General features: G+C 34.6%; 1 long non-coding RNA gene across 1 annotated transcript in view; it reads left to right on the plus strand.

Annotated features, from left to right (window-relative positions):
• The first annotated feature begins 7,607 nt into the window (after nt 1-7,607).
• Nucleotides 7,608-20,564, plus strand: part of LOC143268016 (uncharacterized) — a 339,198-nt gene continuing 326,241 nt past the window's right edge. Inside the window, exon 1 of the long non-coding RNA XR_013043604.1 lies at nt 7,608-7,672. This is a non-coding gene — a long non-coding RNA (uncharacterized LOC143268016). The remainder of the gene's footprint in view (nt 7,673-20,564) is intronic.

A 20,564-nucleotide genomic window follows, 5' to 3' on the forward strand; every position in this document is an offset into this window, starting at 1 on the left:
TCTCAAGCCAGTCATTATTGTACTTGGCAGAGTTCATAGCTGGAAATGATTGACAATAACTTTTCTCCTCTAGTACCTTGCATAGATAGCATGCTTCAGTACTGTGACAGCCAGCCACTAGTGATGAAGCTTCCAGACATTTACCAATTTGATGCTGGCATGCTTTATGACTCAGGTTGTGGTATCTAGAACTTAACAATAAGAACCTATGTTTGAATTTTTAATTCTAGCATGAATATTGTCATTTCATGAAATTAACATTTCTTAGAAGTATGTCTTAAAATTCATCCAAAGGGTTTTGACGAGGAGGAAATCCTATTGGTTTATGCTTCCTTTCTTAACCACTTTATGGAATAAGTAAATAAAATCCCATCTTTCTTATTATTAGGTAAATAATATCCCACTTTATTTACATGGCACATAAATGTAAACCATGTGTATTACAATGTTACATTAGTTCAAAATATCCATATATAAACATATAATTTCACTTTTACTTAGAATATCCTGTATACCTAGGTAGAAGGAAGCATCTTAATTACATCCAAAGTAGCTCTGTGTGACAGTCTCATCCAGATCTCCAGAATCTGTAAATATTCCATATATTTTTTTTATTTTTCTACAACTGTGGCAAACAAAACACCATGGCAGTGGTGGTAACATATGACAGGAGCTATTCAACTTAGGCTAGATGGAAAATTGAAATGGTGAAGGGAGCCAGGGACAGGAATAACATACAAGCTTAGCCACACCTCAAAAACTTCCTACCATTGCATTAACTGACATTACAAAAATAAGTTTACAATTATGACTAATGAAAGGAGTGCAAGACCAGAAGATCCTCCTCCACTGTCTGTGGTGATGAGTGCACTCATCAGAGTTACAAAGGACAAACTCAGAAATGGGAAGGTAATGACAGAAGGAGGGATGATGAACGTTCTTGAAAGGACATGGTCCGAGGAAGGTCAGGGCTCCCTTGGAGCTGGAAACATCCCACCAAATAAAGTCTCTCCTGAATTATCTGGGAATCAGAAAGTGATTCCTCTATTTTAATTTTCAGACATGAATTTTTACGAAACTCTCTCTCTCTCTCTTTCTCTCTCTCTGTGTGAGTGTGTGTGTGCATGTGTGAGTGTTGTGTGAGTGTGTGTCTGTGTATGTGTGTGTGTGTGTGTGTGTGTGTGTGTGTGAGAGAGAGAGAGAGAGAGAGAGAGAGAGAGAGAGAGAGAGAGAGAGAGAGAGAGAGAGAATTAGCTGCTCTTTTATTGTTATGGATATTCTTTACCTTTTAAAAATAATCATTTTAAATTGGAGCCAATTCACTATGAAATATACATAATGACAAAATTACATGTATAGGACATTTATAAATTATTAACAAGTTCTTTCACATGCAAATTTGCAACATTTTTCTGTACTTTTAATAGGTAAAAGTCAAACTACCATATGCAGAGTCAACATGTACAAAAAGATTTTAGTGAAATTGAGAAACTAGTAAGTATAATGACTTTTGATAACCATGAGGAATTTTCTCAGGAAATAAGAAAAAAATATATCCTGTCCAGGCCCACAGATTACAGTGACAATACAATAATGTTTTTGTACTAATAGGTTGTTGTTTTTTTTAAAACTTAGGTTAGGAAAAGTAAAATTTTGTATGTGGTATATATAGCACATTTTCAATTAAAAGTTTTCCTCTCCAATTTACTTCCAGCATTAGAAAATAACAAATTTCTCACAAAGTTTTTAGACTTAATTAATTTTTGTCCACAGGAATTCTAAATAACTCCAGAGTAAAGCACTGATTTAATTTGTTGCTACTTACATTGCTTAAATATGAAGAAAAAGAGCCCTAGCCAACTCTTCTGAATATAACCTTCATTCCCACAGATTCCTCACATGATAGCCTTTGCTCTGTTCTGCTCTAAGTTCCTTCATGTTTGTGAATGTGAGCCCTATTATATTATCTTCTCATATTAAAAAATATTTCCCCAGATTATAGACCAGAAACTTATCTTTGAGTAGCAATGAATTTGCAAATTCTAGAGTGCTTTTCCTAAAATATCCAGTAATACTTTTCAAATGAATAGAATAGAAGATATACATTCTACAAATGAAATGATTGACAACAATTTGTTTTCATTTCCTGGGCAATAATTTTTTTTTGCCTATGGAGACTTATACTTTGACACAAGTATTCTATATTAAATGTAAAATGTGTGCATTTATTTGTATTCTTTCTGGGTCTTCTGATTTTATTATTAGTAGCACATTTATATCCTCTTTTCTCACCTTTTGCATGCATACTTAGGATCTTCGTCTCAAGTCCCAATTCAGCACAAAAATGCAATTTATCAGTTAACCTGTGGCAGATACTTGGGAGCTTTCCTAGATTTCTTTGTGACTTCTAGACACCACAGTATTTAGTGATGTATTTACTGATAGTTTGAAACACAGTGCACAGTGGAAGCTAATAGTGGATTTTGTTTAAGGCTATACTCAATGTCCATTATAAAGAAGAGTCATTATTTCCAATGTGATGAATTTAACTTTATGAGTCTCTATTACAGAAAAACAGCATGAAAATACAGCAACAGAATTAAGAGTTTAATTAGAAATGAAGGCCATGTAGTTCCCAGCAGATATCTCATGAGAAGGATGCTTTGGGATTGTTATAAATGGACAATTTGCATAAAAGTCACACTATCTTCTGGACATAGTTACAAAGCCTCTAAGCTTATGGGAATACCTTGTAAGTTATGCCAAAGTCAACGTTGCCTTTTTAGAAAACATTTCTAGAATCATTCAGAATTTTGCTCCAACACATACCACTTGTGAAATTCTCTTGTCATTATTATTACTGTTATTTCAGGTTTGGTAATTTTGTGGCAGAGATTTTCTATGTATCCTTGGATCACCTGTGACTTTCTATACAGATCACACTGTGACCAGACTTCCAATGATTCTCTTAACCTCTGTCATACCAGTGTTAGAAATATAGCTGCCTGGCTGCCGGGGAGACTATTGGCATCCAGATTTTTCCTTTCTCTCATGTCTCAATATTTTCCAAACCATGGTTTTTAAGATGCTGAACCACAGGCATTAAAGAACAGAAATAAATAGTGTGACCCTTATTGTTGCCAGGGTTACTACCTTGGGGGGTTTTCCAGACCAAGGCACAGTGAGAGAAATTCATAATGACTTATGGATCCCCTGGGTTGAAGAAATGGAGCTGACAACCTGGGAGGCAAAGGCAGCTGGAGCTTACCAAATATTGAAGAAGAGCAAATTCAACACAGAAAATATATTTGAAATCTGAAGCACTTTCACAGTGGTGCTTTGAGAATAGAAGCATGTAAAAATTATCTATCTTTTGAAGAAGCTGCCTTGGGTCATGGGCTAAAGTATCTTAAATGATTAAAGGAAGGAGCTCAACCTTTCAGCCAAGGCCTGGGGAAGGAATGAGATATTTTTTCCCTTTAATCATTTAGGGTATTCTAGGACTGTGATGCTGTGATGTCTAAGCTCGGTGAGCTAAGTGCTCTCCCTCTCTGTCTCTCTCTCCTCTTTCTTCCCTCTTGTTCCGAGTTTATTCTTTTCTATTGTCTCACCTGCTAGGGGAATGAGATTAGAGAGGGGAATGGAAGGTGAAAACAACTTAAAATTCATTTATGAAATTGTCAAAGAATAAAAATATTATACTTACTGAATTAGAGAAAAACATATTTTTTAAAGAAATTAATAAATTCTACAGCATTCTCTATGCAAAAGGGACACTGAGAACATCTTGAAATATAACATTTTGTTGGCATAGGCTGTAAAATCCTAGAGCAGGTGAACTTACAGCTATAAAAATCAATAGGACGGAAAGAAATGAGGAGTCTCAGGTCAAGTCTGCAGGCAGGAGATGAGAACTGTGAGTTCCTCTTTCCTTCACCACTTTCCATCCTCTGCATAGCACATAGATTCAGGTGCTAAGAGAACCTTCAAACAAACATACACACATACATACAAACATATATTTAATTCAGGCATCATGGGTTGTCCAAATTGGTACCTAGAATCAGCCAAAACAAACAGCAAGATGGGAAAGATTCCAAATAATGTTGCTGGAGAGAGAAACAGAAGTCCTAGGTAGTGGGCTGGAGTACTTGGCCCCATGTAAGCATTCCCTCCATCTTAGTTCTTCCCTGATTAGCCTAGACAGCAAGACCTAGAAGGATAGAACTTTTCCAAATCATTTAATCAAGCAGTATAATAAGTATCTGCAATGCATGTGATAATAAAATTTAATAAATAAGATTTACAGTAGATAAAACACATACAAGGTCAACTACTAAATAAATTTGGTGTGATTAGAAAATGTAAACTGACAGATCACGGTGCTGAATGAATGTGAGTCTTTCATTTTTTCATACCCTTGTTACCACTAAATTACATCCTTAGTTTGTATCTCTCTCATTGCGTCTATCACATGTAGAAGAATTTTGTCTGTCATCTATTTTTATTTAGACCCATTAAAGTTGTCAGTGGAAATAACAAAAATTCATATTCATTTAGATACAAAGCTCTATGAAGTATAATTGAGACATAATATGAGGAATGAACTTAACATATACAATTTGATAAAATTCAGCTGGGCATGTTAGTATATACTTTTAATCCCAGAATTATGGAGACAGAGGCAGGTGAATCTTTGAGTTTGAGACCAGCCCGGTCTAGGAGTTAAGTTTCTGATAGCCAGGGATATACAGAGAAATGCTGTCTCAAAAAACCAAAAATAAAATAAAATAAAAATAAAAATTTGATAAATTTCATGTTTTTGTAAAACTTTACAAGCATCATTACAACCTACTTACTGCACTTATCAAGACACTTTAGAAGTTTCATTGTGTCCTTTTATGGTCCTTTCTGTTCTGAGAGGACATTGCCATACCTTGGCAGCCACTGCTCTTCTTCTTGACACCTAAAACTGGTTTGCATGTGTAAGAAAAAAAGTCACCCTTACAGTAAACCAAAGTTCACATGTGCTTGATATACAACCTTTCCATCTACTGGCATCATCAACAACAAAAAAAAAAAAAAATCAAACTCATTTGAGTCTACTGAAAGCTAGAATACACAGGTAAAATGCCTACCTAAGCCTTATTATATTACTAGATTCTTAGGTTTCTCACATTAGTGAAGAGAATAGATATAAAACAAATTATTGGAAAAAATATCTCAATGACAAGAATATCAGCAAACAAGAGCCTGTAATTTACATTCATTATATCATCACTGATTTTTGACATAGAAACTGATTAATAAATTTCACAGTAACATTACACAATACCTCTGCTATTAAAGGCAAAGGATGTCAAAACATTTGCAGTGTAACCAGTCAGATGCAGTCTCTGTGATTTGAAGGTGTCTGACATCATTTTAAAGTCTAAATTTTAGGTTAAAAAAAGTTACTACAGGTATAATACATTAGTCATGTTTTTCAAGTGTATGACACTATTTACAATAATATGAGTGGAAATAAGTTTTAAATATGTTCCCAGGTAATTTATTTTTAAATATAAAATGTGAAATGTTAGGTTTATTTTATAATTTAGTGTGTGTGTGTGTGTGTGTGTGTGTGTGTGTGTGTGTGTGTGTGTGTGAACCAAATGTGGGAGCATAGCAGTGGAGACCTGAAGAAGGCATTTGATTCTGTGGAGTTGGAGACACAGGGCAGGGTGAACCACAGAACATGTTTCTGGAACCTAACTCAAGTCTTCTGAAAGAGCAGTAAGTGTTCTTAATCACTGAACCATGTTTTCAGTTCCCAAATATACAATTTTAAATAACGAACTCTCTGATAGGAGTTTCCCACAATCCAATCCTTTATCTAAAAATATATACTTGACAGCATCCACGTAGCCCTGTGCTACCCCCAGGAAGGACTTAAGTAAAATGTAGTTATCTATAAGAATGATGGAATGGGACTCACGCTCTACAATGTTCCTCAAACTTGAAATTAGCAAGAAGCACCTGGGATTTTAGCTTGCGTAATCTGTCTCATTGCTTCCTCATGCAAATCCCTTTTTCGTCTGTGTGAAGAAAGTTCTGGGGAATTGGTATTTTTAGAGTCTTTTAAATATCTCCCCTTATTAAAAGAGTTTGAAAAACACTGCAGTGGGCTTTATATTGAAAATTCTTCTTTAATAAGAAAATCATAGTAATCTTTTCTCATGAGAATGGAACTCTGTATGAATAATTCTTGTTTAGTACATTAATTTTTGTCAGCTTCCCCTGTTTCTCAGGTGTATTGAAAATAAAGGTATAAAAGAAAGACTCTTAATTCTACATTCCTCATGCCTCATTTTTTTCCACATTCTACAAAGATTCCCAACATTATAATTTTCCCTCACCACCAGTCTCACTGAAAGAGTTCTCGCAAAGATTTTTTCCAAGAATGTCATCATTGGACAAAGTATTAAGAATCAACTCTCAACATCCATTTTATCTTTATTTTAGCCAGGAAATTAAAAAAAAATCTGGGAGACTTCTTCTCTCAGATTCCTTTTCTATTAATGTTCTATACCAAAATTATTTTTATGTTTTAGTTAGCTAAAGCAATATGGAATGGAAGCTAGTAGCTTGTGATTTTTGTTGATATCAATATAATGTAGAATGTGAATATTGATGTGAAATTGAGATAGTCTTATTTACTGTACTCTATTGATAGATGTCAAGTCAGTTTTTGGGTATTGAGTGGAGATGGTTGAAACAATATTTTTCTATAGCCATGAATTATCACATTAAATTGTTAGACAATTTTTATGCCAACCATTGGTGTTATCTGTTCACCTTTAAGAACAGCAAAAGTGATTTCACAACACTTTTGAGCCCACTTTTGAAGAGAATTGAGCATTACTGTTACATTCATAGAATGTAACATAGAATTACACATGATAACACAAAGGCAGGTGTAGCATGAATCTTAAAAGGTCTTACTAATAAAAACAAACTCAGGGCCTGGTATTGGGGTGAACACTGGAAGATCAGAGAAACAGAACAAGGCACAGCCACCTTACCTTGCTAGTTCCTCAGCTGTTCCTGTTTCCTCAAACTGGAAGCCTCTGTGTCCTCATCCAAATGGATCTCAGTTGAACTGTTGCTCAAAAACCTAAAAGCTTAACCAGCCTCTAGTTCCTCATCCTCATGCCTTAAATATCTTTCTGCTTTCTACCATCACTTCCTGGGATTAAAGGCGTGAGTCACCATGCCTGCTGTTTCCAGTGTGGCCTTGAACTCACAGAGATCCAGGTGGATCTCTGCCTCTGGAATGCTAGGATTAAAGGTGTGAGTGCCACTATTTTCTGGCCTCTATATCTAGTGGCTGCTCTGTTCTCTGACCCCAGATAAGTTTATTATGGTACACAATATTTGGAGGAACACATTACCACCACAGCCAGGCTCATAGTTACAGAGATATAAGATTAGTTATTGTTATGTTTTTTCTACTCTTTGGGCGGTGGGGAAGGATTCAGCTACTACATATGGAAGTTCATTTTTAATTATAATTGCCTGGCCTTAGCTTGGCTTTTTTTTTTTTTTTTTTTTTTTGCCAGCTTTTCTTTTTTTTTTTTTTTAATTTTTTTTTTTTTTTTTTTTTTTTTTTTTTTTTTTTTTTTTTTTTTTGGTTTTTCGAGACAGGGTTTCTCTGTGTAGCTTTGCGCCTTTCCTGGGACTCACTTGGTAGTCCAGGCTTTGCCAGCTTTTCTTAACTTATCCCATTTACCTTTTGCCTCTGGTCTTTTCCCATTTTCTTACTTCTGCAAATCTTACTCTTACTTTGTGGCTTGCTGTGTAGTTGGGTGGCTAGCTTCTGGAGTCCTCCTCCTTCTCTGACTACTTCCTTTTTCCTCCCAGGTTTTTCCTCTATACATTTTCTCTGCCTGCCAGCCCCTCTTATCTTTTCTCCTGCCTTGTTATCGGCTGTTCAGATCTTTATTAGACTATCAGGTGTTTTACACAGGCACTGAAACACAGCTTCACAGAGTTAAACAAATGCAACATAAACAAAAGTAAAACACCTTAAGATAACATTCTACAACAATTAGTTGTTCCATACGATTGTAAGACGATCTATCTGGATCATGTTCAGCCCTTCCAACACCAGCCTTGAGAACAAGATCAGCAGAGGCCACACATGTTAGGGAATACAGATGATCCCTGTTTGCTGTTGTCCCTTCTAAATTCCTTTTTCATGAGGCCACTGCCAATAAGGGTCATAGATGTTGTTCGTTACACTAGAGTTTACTTCTGCAGATTTTACTTCTGGCTAAATTTGGTCAAAATACAATTCATGCATTCTTGAAAAGTTAAAATGAAACCCAATATTCTCTTCAGATTTTGTCTTAGTCTAAAAGAAATACAAAATTTCAATGATTTTAAACCTGTCCATGAGAATAACCAACTAAACAAAAATATTTTTAACATAAAAATAGCCCAAATTCCACTTCGGGGTGGGGGTGGGAGGACAATGTATAACGTGACGATAAAATTCACTGCTGGCTATCTGAAGTTCAACAAGTGCTTAAAGAATTTTCAATGAGGAATAATCTAGTAAATATAAGTGGCATTGCAAAGGCATTTTTTGGACTTTTGTTTTATTAGTTTAAGGCAGATCCACTTTCATCTAAATCTCTTCTCCACACTAAATAATTCACCAAAAAAAAATTCAGTAAAATGATATGATAGTCTTGAGAGATTCTGATATTATTCTGATTTTTAAAGGCAAAACACACATAAATCCATTTTAGCATATTCTCATAAACTGTCGGATGAATACATTTAAAATATTTCTGTACATAAGTTTAAAATAACTAAAAAAAAAAACCTTTTAAGGTGCTTTTGAAATATTGACACAGATAACCTTCATTTAAAAATATAATTTAATTCCTCTTGTTTACTATCCCTTATGTACTAAAATTTTATAACAACAAACAAAAATATTAAATAAGCCACATACATCAATACACTGTGCTCTAACATTAATTTTATTGTGCATTATATTTCATAGAGTGTCATATAGCATATCTGATTTTACCTAATGATATTTTTATCCTAAAAATATATTATATTTGGGTTGATATAAAGGAAAATCATTAGGAGATAAAAGAGGTTTAGAGCAATAACATGGAAGACAAACTTAGCATAATGTAAATTTTATAAAATGGCAATTAGTCCAGGAGGCAAAAGCAAGATGTAATAAGGAAGAATGGCAATGTCTAGAACAAACTAATGAGTGTGGTGTTCCAAGATATATGCATTACAGTAATCTAAAGACTTGGTGATTATTGCATATAAGAGGGAAAGTGGAGATATCGTTATAGGTATTTGGAGAAACATAAGTTGAGATGATGTGTTTATAATGCTTTCCAGTATTCTGCTAATAGAAACAAAGAAATAGTGGCCGTTAAATGGGCACCAATTATGGACACAGATTATGCAAATGCAGAAGAAAAGTACAGTGTTCCTATTATATTCTTTGCATTCTGGTAAGAATCATCCTGTTTGTAATTGTTTTGGATGCCATATGTTAACTTTAAATTTGTGTTTTGAAGCATGCAGAGTGGTACCTTAATCTCATTATACTACTTTTGGGTCTATATTTTCTTTGCTAGTGTATTTGAGTTAGAAAGAAATCATTAGAGGTTCATAATCATGGTATCTTCTTAAAAAGATAGCAAAAACACTAAATAGATGAATCCATGTAATCTCTTTCCTTTACACAAGCCAATTTGACCTCAGCAGGCAATAAGAGCATTTTCAAATGGAGCCCTTTTACTTAGGCCCTCCAGACCATGAACCAAAATACACCTCTTATCTCTATACAGATACTCAGATTTAGAAAATTAGTTGTGGTAATAAAATGGATGAATATAGGAACAAGATCACAATATTTTTTCTTTTCTATTGAAAGCTGAGTATAATTTCTTCTTTATAAAATAAAAGATCTAAACATAATGAAATTTTTGTTTGATAAATTTTAGAATATTTGTCTTTTTTCTTTAAATTATTTTGTAATAAGTCTTTTTTTTTTCTGAGAATTTCACCTTTTCATTAGAAAATGAAAACTTCACAAGGCCAACTGTACACTTCTATGTAGTTATTTAATTACATGTGCTGTATAGCAGAACTGTTTCCAAAACTGGTGAGTCGGATAAAAATTTATAGCATGGTATCTTTTTTGCCTGATAGAATCAAATATAATATCAACATCATCTATAGATTGTGATGATATTAGCAGACATCTGCTGGTAGAATCTACTTTATTTATTTAAAAATTTTGTGTTTTCTTGGGAGTTTTCAATTCAACTTTGTGGACTTCCAAAATTATTCACATGTTGAAGGCATCTACTCATTTAACACTGCTAGTATGTGTTTATCTATTATATTTATATTTTTATATCCTTGTTTCTTTCAAAGGTGATCAGTTGAACTAGATAATAATATGTCTTTGAACTCATGCAATATTATCAAAAAGTCAGAAATTATGGCAATTTTTTTGTAATCATAAAGGAACAAAAAATGGAAAAAAAGATGATTTTTATCAAAGACATTTATGTCTCCTAATAGATTACCTAGTTATTTCTATATCCTTTCTTCTGTCCCTTCAAACAGAGCATTATTTATTTGCCCTCTGATTTTGTTTTTCTCTCAGACATATTTTTAAGGTACTTTCTATGTGATATTTCTCTATGTGATCTTTTGAGACCCATGAGACATTTTCTTTTAGAATTCACCAGGACATTTGTATTTAGATAAAATAGTAGAATTTTATTCATCTTTAAAAACACACTCTCAAATAGTTCTGAGAAGGAACTGTGACAATACATATGAGATTACCCATGTTCTTGGGACACTGTAATTCTACGTGGCATTATTTTACAGTCTTAATGAACCTATTGGTTTATTTCTTCCTTAACCTTATACAAAGTTATATTTTAATAAGTATGTTATCCTAGTATATGACATATTTTAGAGTCTTAGCGTCCCTCTGCTCTTACCTGAGAATGAGGAGGATGCAAATTTTTGTCCCCTGTAGATGTAGATGGGAAATAGAGTGTCTTCCTTCCCACCCTAATGCCTACCTCTCTAACCTGCCTGTTAGCCCCAATGGCACTCATAATGTGGTTCTTCCAGCTTCAGAATTTACCAATCAAGTTGTGGAAGATAATTAAACACTGTTGTCCTAAAGCATCCCTTGTCAACCCTTGTTTGGGAAATCTATGTGACTGGTTGTAGAAATAATTTTCAGTCTTAAGATATATCTGTCAATGTATCTGCTGAGAAGCTTTTTAATTCTACAGGAACCTCACGTTTCATATTTTAAGACTGAAAACTTTTTAAAGAGTTGTTTGTGTATATGATTGTTTGTCTACACTTGCATTCATGTGTACCATGTGTGCCTGGTGCTCTGGGTGCTGTGGCCAGGAAGAGGCACAGGATGCTCTGCAGCTGGAGTTACTGACAATTGTTAAGTACCACCTACTATGTAGGTACTTGGAACTGAGCCCTGGACCTTTGCAAAGGCACCAAAGCCTTTTACTACTGAAACATTCTAGAGCTCCCGTCCTTTAGGACTTTAAATTATATATATATATATATATATATATATATATATATATATATATATATATACATGGAGGATGGTTAGAGTCTTGTCTGAATACTCCAGGAAAAGCATTCCTTTTGTGATTTTTCTGGAGGTCATATTGGAATGTTCCAACTTTATGTTTAGGTGAAATTTTCTTTTTAATATCTCTGGTTTTAATTATATTCCTCCAAGCCTCATTTTAAAGATTTCATGAAGTAGGCCAGACGTCCTCATACTGGGTTAAAAATGTCTTTAAACTGATGACCCAGCAATTTTTAAGATTGGGTTCAATTCAATATACAAAGTCTGATTTCTCAGAGGTTTTATTATTAGCCTCTAACAGTGCTATTGGAGATTGATGAGATAATTGAAAGATAGTGCATAAAACATGAAATTGTCATTGAGGGGTTCCATTGAAGGGGAAATTGGGATATTTTCAACTCCTTTTTCTCCCCTTTCTTCTTAGACTCCACAAGATAAAGCTATCTCCTCTCCCTGATGCATTGATACATCCCAAAGAAACATGCTGTATTGGATGTGGACTGACACCATTAACCCTTTCAGCCCAAATCAAGGTTTCTTCCTCATAAGATTTTTATATTGGGTATGTCTTCACATTGATGGACAGGGGATGAACACTTCTGGTTCTAGCTTCAAATACTCTGATACATGATAGACTATTTCCTTCCTTCCTTCCTTCCTTCCTTCCTTCCTTCCTTCCTTCCTTCCTTCCTTCCTTCCTTCCTTCCTTCCTTTCTTCTTTCTTTCTTTCTCATGCTTGTTGCTACAAATCTAGTCTTTCTCAATAATGATGGATGTCTCAGAAAATGCAGAAAGTAGAAGATATAAAAAATGTTAATATATTTAAAACACTTCCAATACTATGTATATATGTCTATTGTTTACATGTACATATATATATATATTTGCTTTTGATAAAACACCATGACTAAAGCAACCTATAAACAAAAACATTTAACAAGGGGTTTGCTTACATTGTCAGACTGTTAATCTGTGATCATCATGGTGGGGAACAAAGGGACAAGCAGGCATGGCTCAGGAATAGTAGCTAAGAGCTTATATTATGAGCACAGGCAGGAGAGAGAGAGAGAGAGAGAACAAACCTGGCATGGGCTTTTGAAACCTCACAGCCCATCCTTAATGGCCCATCTCCTCTGAAGCAAAGTGCTAACTCGATTCTGATCAAGTGAACAAGATTTACTTGTACCACTCAACAGCTGTCTAGAAATATTGTTGCTTGTCACCCATTAGCTTTGATTCATAAAAGGAGAAAAACTGAATATACAAGTTTGTCTTCTAACAAGATCAGGGCTAGATATACTACTTTTAAGCAGAAATTAAATTGCTCTAGATTATTGGTTAATTAAAACTAAAAATAAATTTAGCATTTTACCAACTTTATATAACTATGTATTTAATTATAATCCAGAGAAAAGTTCAAGAAGGCCAACAAATTATAAGCTATTAAAATATAAAGGAAAATCACATGCTGTGTTTTATTATTCACTATGTCCCAGCTTGTATTCCTCTGTTGTTACTTATTTCTCTGTAATCAAAGCACTTTAATGAACAACAATAAAAATGTCTTTTATTTTGCTCCCATGATTTGGAACTTAAAATGATTATCTCTTGGAGAAAAAAAATATTATATTTTAGGGGCTGCAAAAGAATATTTCATGAGTTATTCTAAATCTCAATGATATTTTGTCAAGAATAAAACAGTGACAGTAAAAACTAGAAGTTGGAAGAAAAATTATTATTCTAGTAATAAATTACACAATAAATATTTATTATTTATAATTATCAATTAGGATTCTGGTGACTTGATATATGCTTAAATCTTTATGTATATTTTATAAATTCTTTATTAACTGAAATATTTCTACCCCATGAAGATGTGAACACATTCTTGAAGAGGGAATTGAGACTAGAATCATGGATTTCTTGATAAAATAGAATATTTTAATTCCAAAAGACTTTTGAATTTAGATTTTTCAGATCCACAAGGAAAATAATGCCATTTTTGAGATTTAGAATAGAAAAATTAGAATGCAGTCATATTATTTTCATAAGCTCTTCTTTGTATCTTCTCTGCAACTGTCATTATACATCATTATAACCATACACTTTTGCTTTTTAAGGTGCTACCAACGGTGTCCAATATTGATGTTGGTCAAATGGAATGCCACCTAGTAAAAGCAATTTATTATTTGGGGGATAGTTTATACTGAATCATATTTTATATGCAGTTATATCCAGTTGCTGTAGGCCTTACATTTTTACTAAAATGTTAACAGACAGTTAAGTATTGAAACTGCATTTTGATAATCTAATTATTCACAATTTATAAACACGTATTTTATGACATGTGTTATACATTATTTCCTGTTGTGAAGTGTTTGAAAAGTGCCCTTAAACTTTGTAAAGTAAAAGAATGGAAAATATTATTGCACTCGCAGAAAGTTAATTTTAGAGTCTAAAAAAGCTCAAATTCTTCCTCTAATTTAATATTTTCAAATTCTTGCCCAAAAAATTTATATAAAATGGGAACTCAAATTTCTTTCAGTATGATGATTAATGCATGTAATTATGTATGTAAATATAAGGGAAATGAATATATTTACTTATATATAAGCAAGATCATTCCATTAGAAAGTTTTGATAGAAACTTTACTTCATTTATTGAATTTAATTATTATACTGTTTCCAATGCACAGACACACAAATTTATACCATCAACTTAGTAATATATTCAATTTCTCTGATAAAAAGTTGATAATAAATAATTTTTCATTTATTCAGACATAAATTCCTTCTAAAATTGGGAATTTTTTTCTGAATTATTAGTAGTATCTAGAATATTTCCTAATATATGTTTGATATTCAGTGCTAATTTAACTGAGTGAATCTATTTTAGCTGACATTGGTAATAAAATTAGATTACATATTTTGAAGAAACATTCCTTAGGCATGCATATCCAGAATAAGTAAAGCTCAGGAATCATCTTGAGATACTCATTTGCACTTTTCCCACACAAAAAAATAAAGTTTGAGCATTATCTGCATACAGGTATGTTTGGAAAATCATCATTTGATGGGAGGTCTATCTCTAATTCCCCTGATATGGCATCTCTATTTTGTCCTATACTTGATAATTTTTAATGTTGGATGATATATATTAGAAAAAAAGTTCTCAAACCTATTCCAGAGGTTTTAAATAATTGGATACCAAGCATTTTTAAAATGCATACAAACATATGTATATATGTATTCTGTTACTCTATTGAGAGCATATAAAATATAAGACTTCAGAGCATATAATATTCCTTATAGGCTACATTTGCATTAGTATATGTTTTAATAATATTTTTGAAGAATTATTTTCCACTTTATTTGTTCTTTAAATTGTTCTGGACAGATTTAAAAGTCATCATGTTAATTTTTTTGTCATTTTTGGTGGTATCTTGGCACTAAGTTCACATTCACTTCTATTCTCTATAAATAAAGATTACATTTGCAATTTTTCACTTGTTATTCACATTTATTATTTCGTTGTGCTTTATTTTCAGATGATATTCTCTAATATCTTCTTTTTACAGCTAAAGAATACTTAGTAAATTTGGATGTTATTGGCCCACAGTATTCCAAAACATTCATTAATCTGTATTTTAACAGTAGTGTTATGAAAACAGATTTCATTTTCTTTGAGATTTGTTATCATATTCAGCTTACTAGTGTTGAGTTTCTATATGAATATTTTCCATCAATACATATTCAGGATACATTTATTTACCTACTTGTAAAGATTATGATTAGATGGTTGTAAAGAAATGTCAACATTGCCTCAAAAGCACTGGTTTTTGTTTTTTTTTTTTTTGCTTTTAGCAGGAACATGTGTGTGTGTGTAGTGTGTTTGTGTACATTTCTTGAGTGTTCAAAGAGAGAAAGTAAGCACTCTCAGTCAATTGATTTGATTTGCGGTTCTATTTAGCTATTCTGGGTTAATAGTTCTTAGCATTTACCTGATTTCCATTCTTCAAACTTACCTGCTGTGCTTCTCTGTAGTGTAGATTCAAGGAATGAATTGACTTGATTTAGTTGAAAGTGTTGTTACAAGAAATACACGGTATGTTAAGTGACGGCTGCTTTTCTAAACATTTTTCTTTTCTGAATGATTACATTAAAGATTATTATCAATCAGTCATATTTATCACCTGAATGGTCTAAGTTCTGCACTTATACCTTTTCAAATGACAGTGAAGATGAAGATTAGGACTGTCATTTAAAATTCAAGTTAAGATGACTGAAAACTCCTTATTAACGTCAATTAAATGCTGTACATATCGTTTTTAGACAAGAATATCACTCAAAGTTCTAATCAATACTCCTTTTCCCCAAATTTGTCAAATAAGTGCAACCTACAATATCTTCAAATTAAATGTAAGAAGCATATTGCAATACTTTATCTGATTGGAAGATAGTTATGAAGTAAACAGCAATTATGTCTCTGTGTTCTCTGCCTGAACTTGTGGCTAAGTCAGTGTACTTAGCTACATTTTGTGGGAAAGAATATAATGATTCTTTCTCCTTTAGTTCACACTATGTAATTAAGAAAATTTAGGTGTCACAAATTTAAAATAACAACCAATTACTAGTGTATACTCAGATACTAGAAGAAATTTAAATTTGAAACATCAATTATAAACTTCAAAATATGTGCGTTCTACAAATTGCTTATTTATTTCAGATTTTCTCTTGTAGCACAATGAATAAAAGTTCTGTGAGAAAATGAAACACTGTGGAAATTTTAGTAGAGGATCTTTTGTATACACAACTCATCATAATATGCATACCTAAATCGGCTCCAACAGTTGCATCAATGTGATTCGTAAGTCATAATTTTAGGAGTGTTGTGTAGCAGGATTCTTAAAAGTTCTTATTAATAAAATCAAACCTGAGCCAGGTATTGGGGTGAACACTGGAAGATCAGAGAGACAGAACAAGCCACAGCTAACCTCACCTGGCCCACTTCTCAGCTGATCCTGTTTCCTCAGACTGGAAGCTTCTGAATCCTCATCCAAATGGATCTCAGCTGAACTGCTGCTAGAAAGTCTGAAAGCTTAACCAGCCAAAAGCTTCTAGTACTTGGTCTTCATGCCTTATATACCTTTCTGCTATCTGCCATCACTCCCTAGGATTAAAGGCTCGCTTTCTGGGATTAAAGGCGTGAGTCACCATGCTAGGCTGTATCCTTGAACACTTGGATTTCTGCCCCTAGAATGCTAGGATTAAAGGCATGTGCTACCACTGCCTATCCTAAGTATCTAGTGCCTTTTCTGTTCTCTGACTCCAGATAAGTTTATTAGGCTACACAATATTTTGGGGAACACAATACCACCACAGTGTTGGTCATCTTTAAGACCAGGAAAGTAAAACTGATTGGGATTCTCAGGTTTTAATGCTGGGTTATGGTGATATGACATGCAATTAGGGATGAAACTTCTGATTGGAGATTCAGGATTCCACCTCTCTGCTTCCTCTCCTACACATTATGTACAAAAGAAAACTGCCCCCTGATATCAAGGGTCCTGGATTATACAACCATGAGTCTAGAGAGATATACAGGAAGAGGGCATGGAATGTAGCTGGGAGAGGAAATGTTGTACATGTGGTCTACAATCAGCAAGAGAAGTGGAGGTATGCCATCTCCTAGCTCTGTCATGGAGTTCTCCCTACTTCCCCACTGATAAGACCTGGTGCATGATAAGTTGGGGAAAGAATAGAGAGTCATAGCCTATGAGACCATAGAATGGTGTTGTCATAGTTTGAATCTGGAATTTTCCTGAAACATTTGCATTTTGCTTGGGTGTTCCTGGAGTGGGGTTGTTTTGGATGACCTGTGTAGTTTTTAGTAGTTTGGGCCTGATTATTAAAATAGGTTACTAAGGGTAGACTTGTCAGGGTTACTTGGACCCCGGCTTCTGTCCTGTACTCTCTGCTTCATGTTCCACCATAAAATACAGAGTCATGGCCATGCTCCCGTGTCTGCAGAAGGATCCCCTCTTCCATGCCTCCCCTGCTATGATAGACTGTGCTTCTCAAATCCTTGAGCCAAAATAAATCTGTCTTTCTCAGTTGGTTCTGGCAGGTTCCTTTTTTTGTTTACAGCAACAGGAAAGATGGATTTTAGATGAACTAGACTAGGAGCATACTTCTGCTTCTCTGTTATAAGAATGAAGTATCCTGTTGGAGAGTTCATTCAGTGGTTAGAGCATTTACCCTGTAGAGCAGGATGGGGGCTTACCTGGCAAACATGAATCCATATGCGAGTTTGGTTTCCCATACCAATATGTAACAATGGAAATGGGACTCTGTATCTGTCATCCCTGAGTGATGATGTATTTTTCCCTCCCTACGATATTATTCCAGGAACCATGCTCATTAATTAAATTCATATTTAGGAGTACAAATAAGACAATTTACCCTTCTCATCTCATTCACTCTAGTGAATCACTCATCTCATTTCATTATAGTCTTTTAAATAATATTTTTAGCCTTCTATTTGTTCTTTATATTCTGCACAAGTAATATGTACTATATCCAAAAAATATCTACAGACCTATTATATGTCAAAAATAAGCACTAAACATACAAATATAAATCCTTGACACCTCTGTATACTCATGTAGGTATTGGAGTTTCATGCTTAACAGCCATTCTCTCAAATGCTCTGGTATTCCTTGAAGTCATTTGTGTGTACCCACTCCAAACTCTCAAATTCGATGCTCATTATATGCTTCCAATATCTGAGGTGGTTTCTACAAAGCACTTGCTGAGGACCAGCCATGGTCTTTCAGTTGATACGTGGTTGCAGCTGACAGACTCTTATCAATGGAAAGAGGTGTGATATGATCGTTTTGCATTGCAGTACTTTTAGAGTGTGAAGAATGTATAGGAGAGGCAAGGGACTTGTCATTCTCTAAAGTGTTACCCTATTTAGTGGAAATTGCATCTATTCTCATACTGTAAGTTAGAAAGTTGATGAGTTGATTTGCCCACTGTCCCAGGACATCCGTAGCCAATCTATCTTGACATGCACAGAAGTATCTGGTGAATGTCCCGTGGTCTGTGGAACAAAGAAAATTACATTTATTTGGGGAAAATTAGAATTCCAGTTTGGGAAAACACAGATACTGGCAGATTTGAAAATGTTGTCAAAGCTTACCTAAGCTGTGCCATACTTGAAACTTTATTCTATGTGAAGGAGGTTATTGAGATATATTGTGTGGAACTGAGATTGATATTGACCAAAATTAAGTTATTAGTAAGAAAATGATTTAGTGTTCATCCAATCCATACATTTTTATCAAAAACATGGGGGGGTTCTTAACTTATTGACAAAAACTAAGGATATTCATCATACTGGCTGGTTTTGTGTGTCAATGTGACACAAGCTGGATTCATCAGAGGAAGAAGCCCCACTTGAGGAAATGCCTTGATGAGATCCAACTGTAAGGAATCTTCCCATTTAGTGATTAATGGAGGTGGGCCCAGCCCATGGTGGATGGTGCCGCCCCTGGGCTGCTGGTCCTAGGTTCTAGATGATGGTGGGTTGAGTAAGCCATGGGAAGCAAGCCAGTAAGCAGCTCCCCTCCATGAACTCAATCAGCTCCTGCCTCAGGGATACTCCCTGCTTGAGTTCATGTCTTTACTTTCTGCAGTGATGAACAGCAATGCTGAAGTGTAACCCTATAAACTCTGTCCTTTCCAATTGGCTTGTGGCTCATGGTGTTTCATCACAGCAATAGAAAGGCCACAGAAATTAGTACCACGAGTTGGGTATTGCTGTGAAAGACCTGACCATGTTTTGGGGAAGATTGTAAAAGGACTTTGGAACTTTAGGCTAGAAGAGCCATTGAGTGTTAAGAGCTCTGTGGGATGTTCTGTGGAAACTTGGAAGATAAGAATGTTGAGAGTAGCGCAGAGCATGGAGGCCTTGTTTATAAAGTTTCAGAGGGAAGTTCAAAGGTTCTATCAGATTCATTTGTTATTTTCAATTAGGATGCTGTGGCTCTGGTTATATGGGGCTGAAGAATTAGCTGTGATTAGCAAGACAACAGAACTATGAACACAAAACCTTTACATTACTGGGACAACTGAGATTGATTAGCTGGAGCTAAGAAATTAGTGGTGATTAAAGAGAGACCAGCATAGTTGAGGTGACATCTGCTGGGATGTGTTTCATATGAGTACAGAGAAGCTGTGTTCCAGAGGCAGCCATGGCTGTAGGTTGTGTTGTCAGCAGGACTTACTAATATTCAAGAGTCAACCAGGTGGTACTGGTTTTGAAGGCATGAGGGAGTCATGGAGAGGAGCTGAGGCTTGGTATTATGAGAGGCCAGGAAAGGTCATTGGTGAAGGTGCAGCCTCAGTGGCAGTTGAAGGCTCAGGACTGAAGAGGTCAAGCAAAGAAATTGAGGCTTGACACCATGAAGAGAGCCTATGAGAGGATGTCAGGGAAAGTGCAGTCCATTTGTAGCAGAAGACCCTAGCATTTTGGAGATGCCAGTTCCATGGGAACAGCAGTGCAATGGAGTGGAGCCAGCCAGAGCCTAAAGACAAGCTGAATGTGTCATAGAATGCAGAGCCACAAAAGTGACCCAAGCCCTTTGAAGAGGTCCAGAAGATTGAGAGTGGATCGCATATATGAGTTTATATTGTTGGAGTTTGATTTTGCTTCATTCAGACTGTGACAGTGCCCTGGTTCTTCCCTTTTGAAGAAGGTATTTAATTTGATTTTTAAAGGAGCCTGCAGGTGAAAGACTTGAACTTTTAAAAGAGATTGGATATTTTAAAGAGACTAGAATTTTGATATATTTGAATAGATAAGGGCTGTGGGACTTTTAAA

The sequence above is a fragment of the Peromyscus maniculatus genome, chromosome 12 (assembly GCF_049852395.1).
Source record: "Peromyscus maniculatus bairdii isolate BWxNUB_F1_BW_parent chromosome 12, HU_Pman_BW_mat_3.1, whole genome shotgun sequence".
In the NCBI taxonomy this organism is placed as follows: domain Eukaryota; kingdom Metazoa; phylum Chordata; class Mammalia; order Rodentia; family Cricetidae; genus Peromyscus; species Peromyscus maniculatus.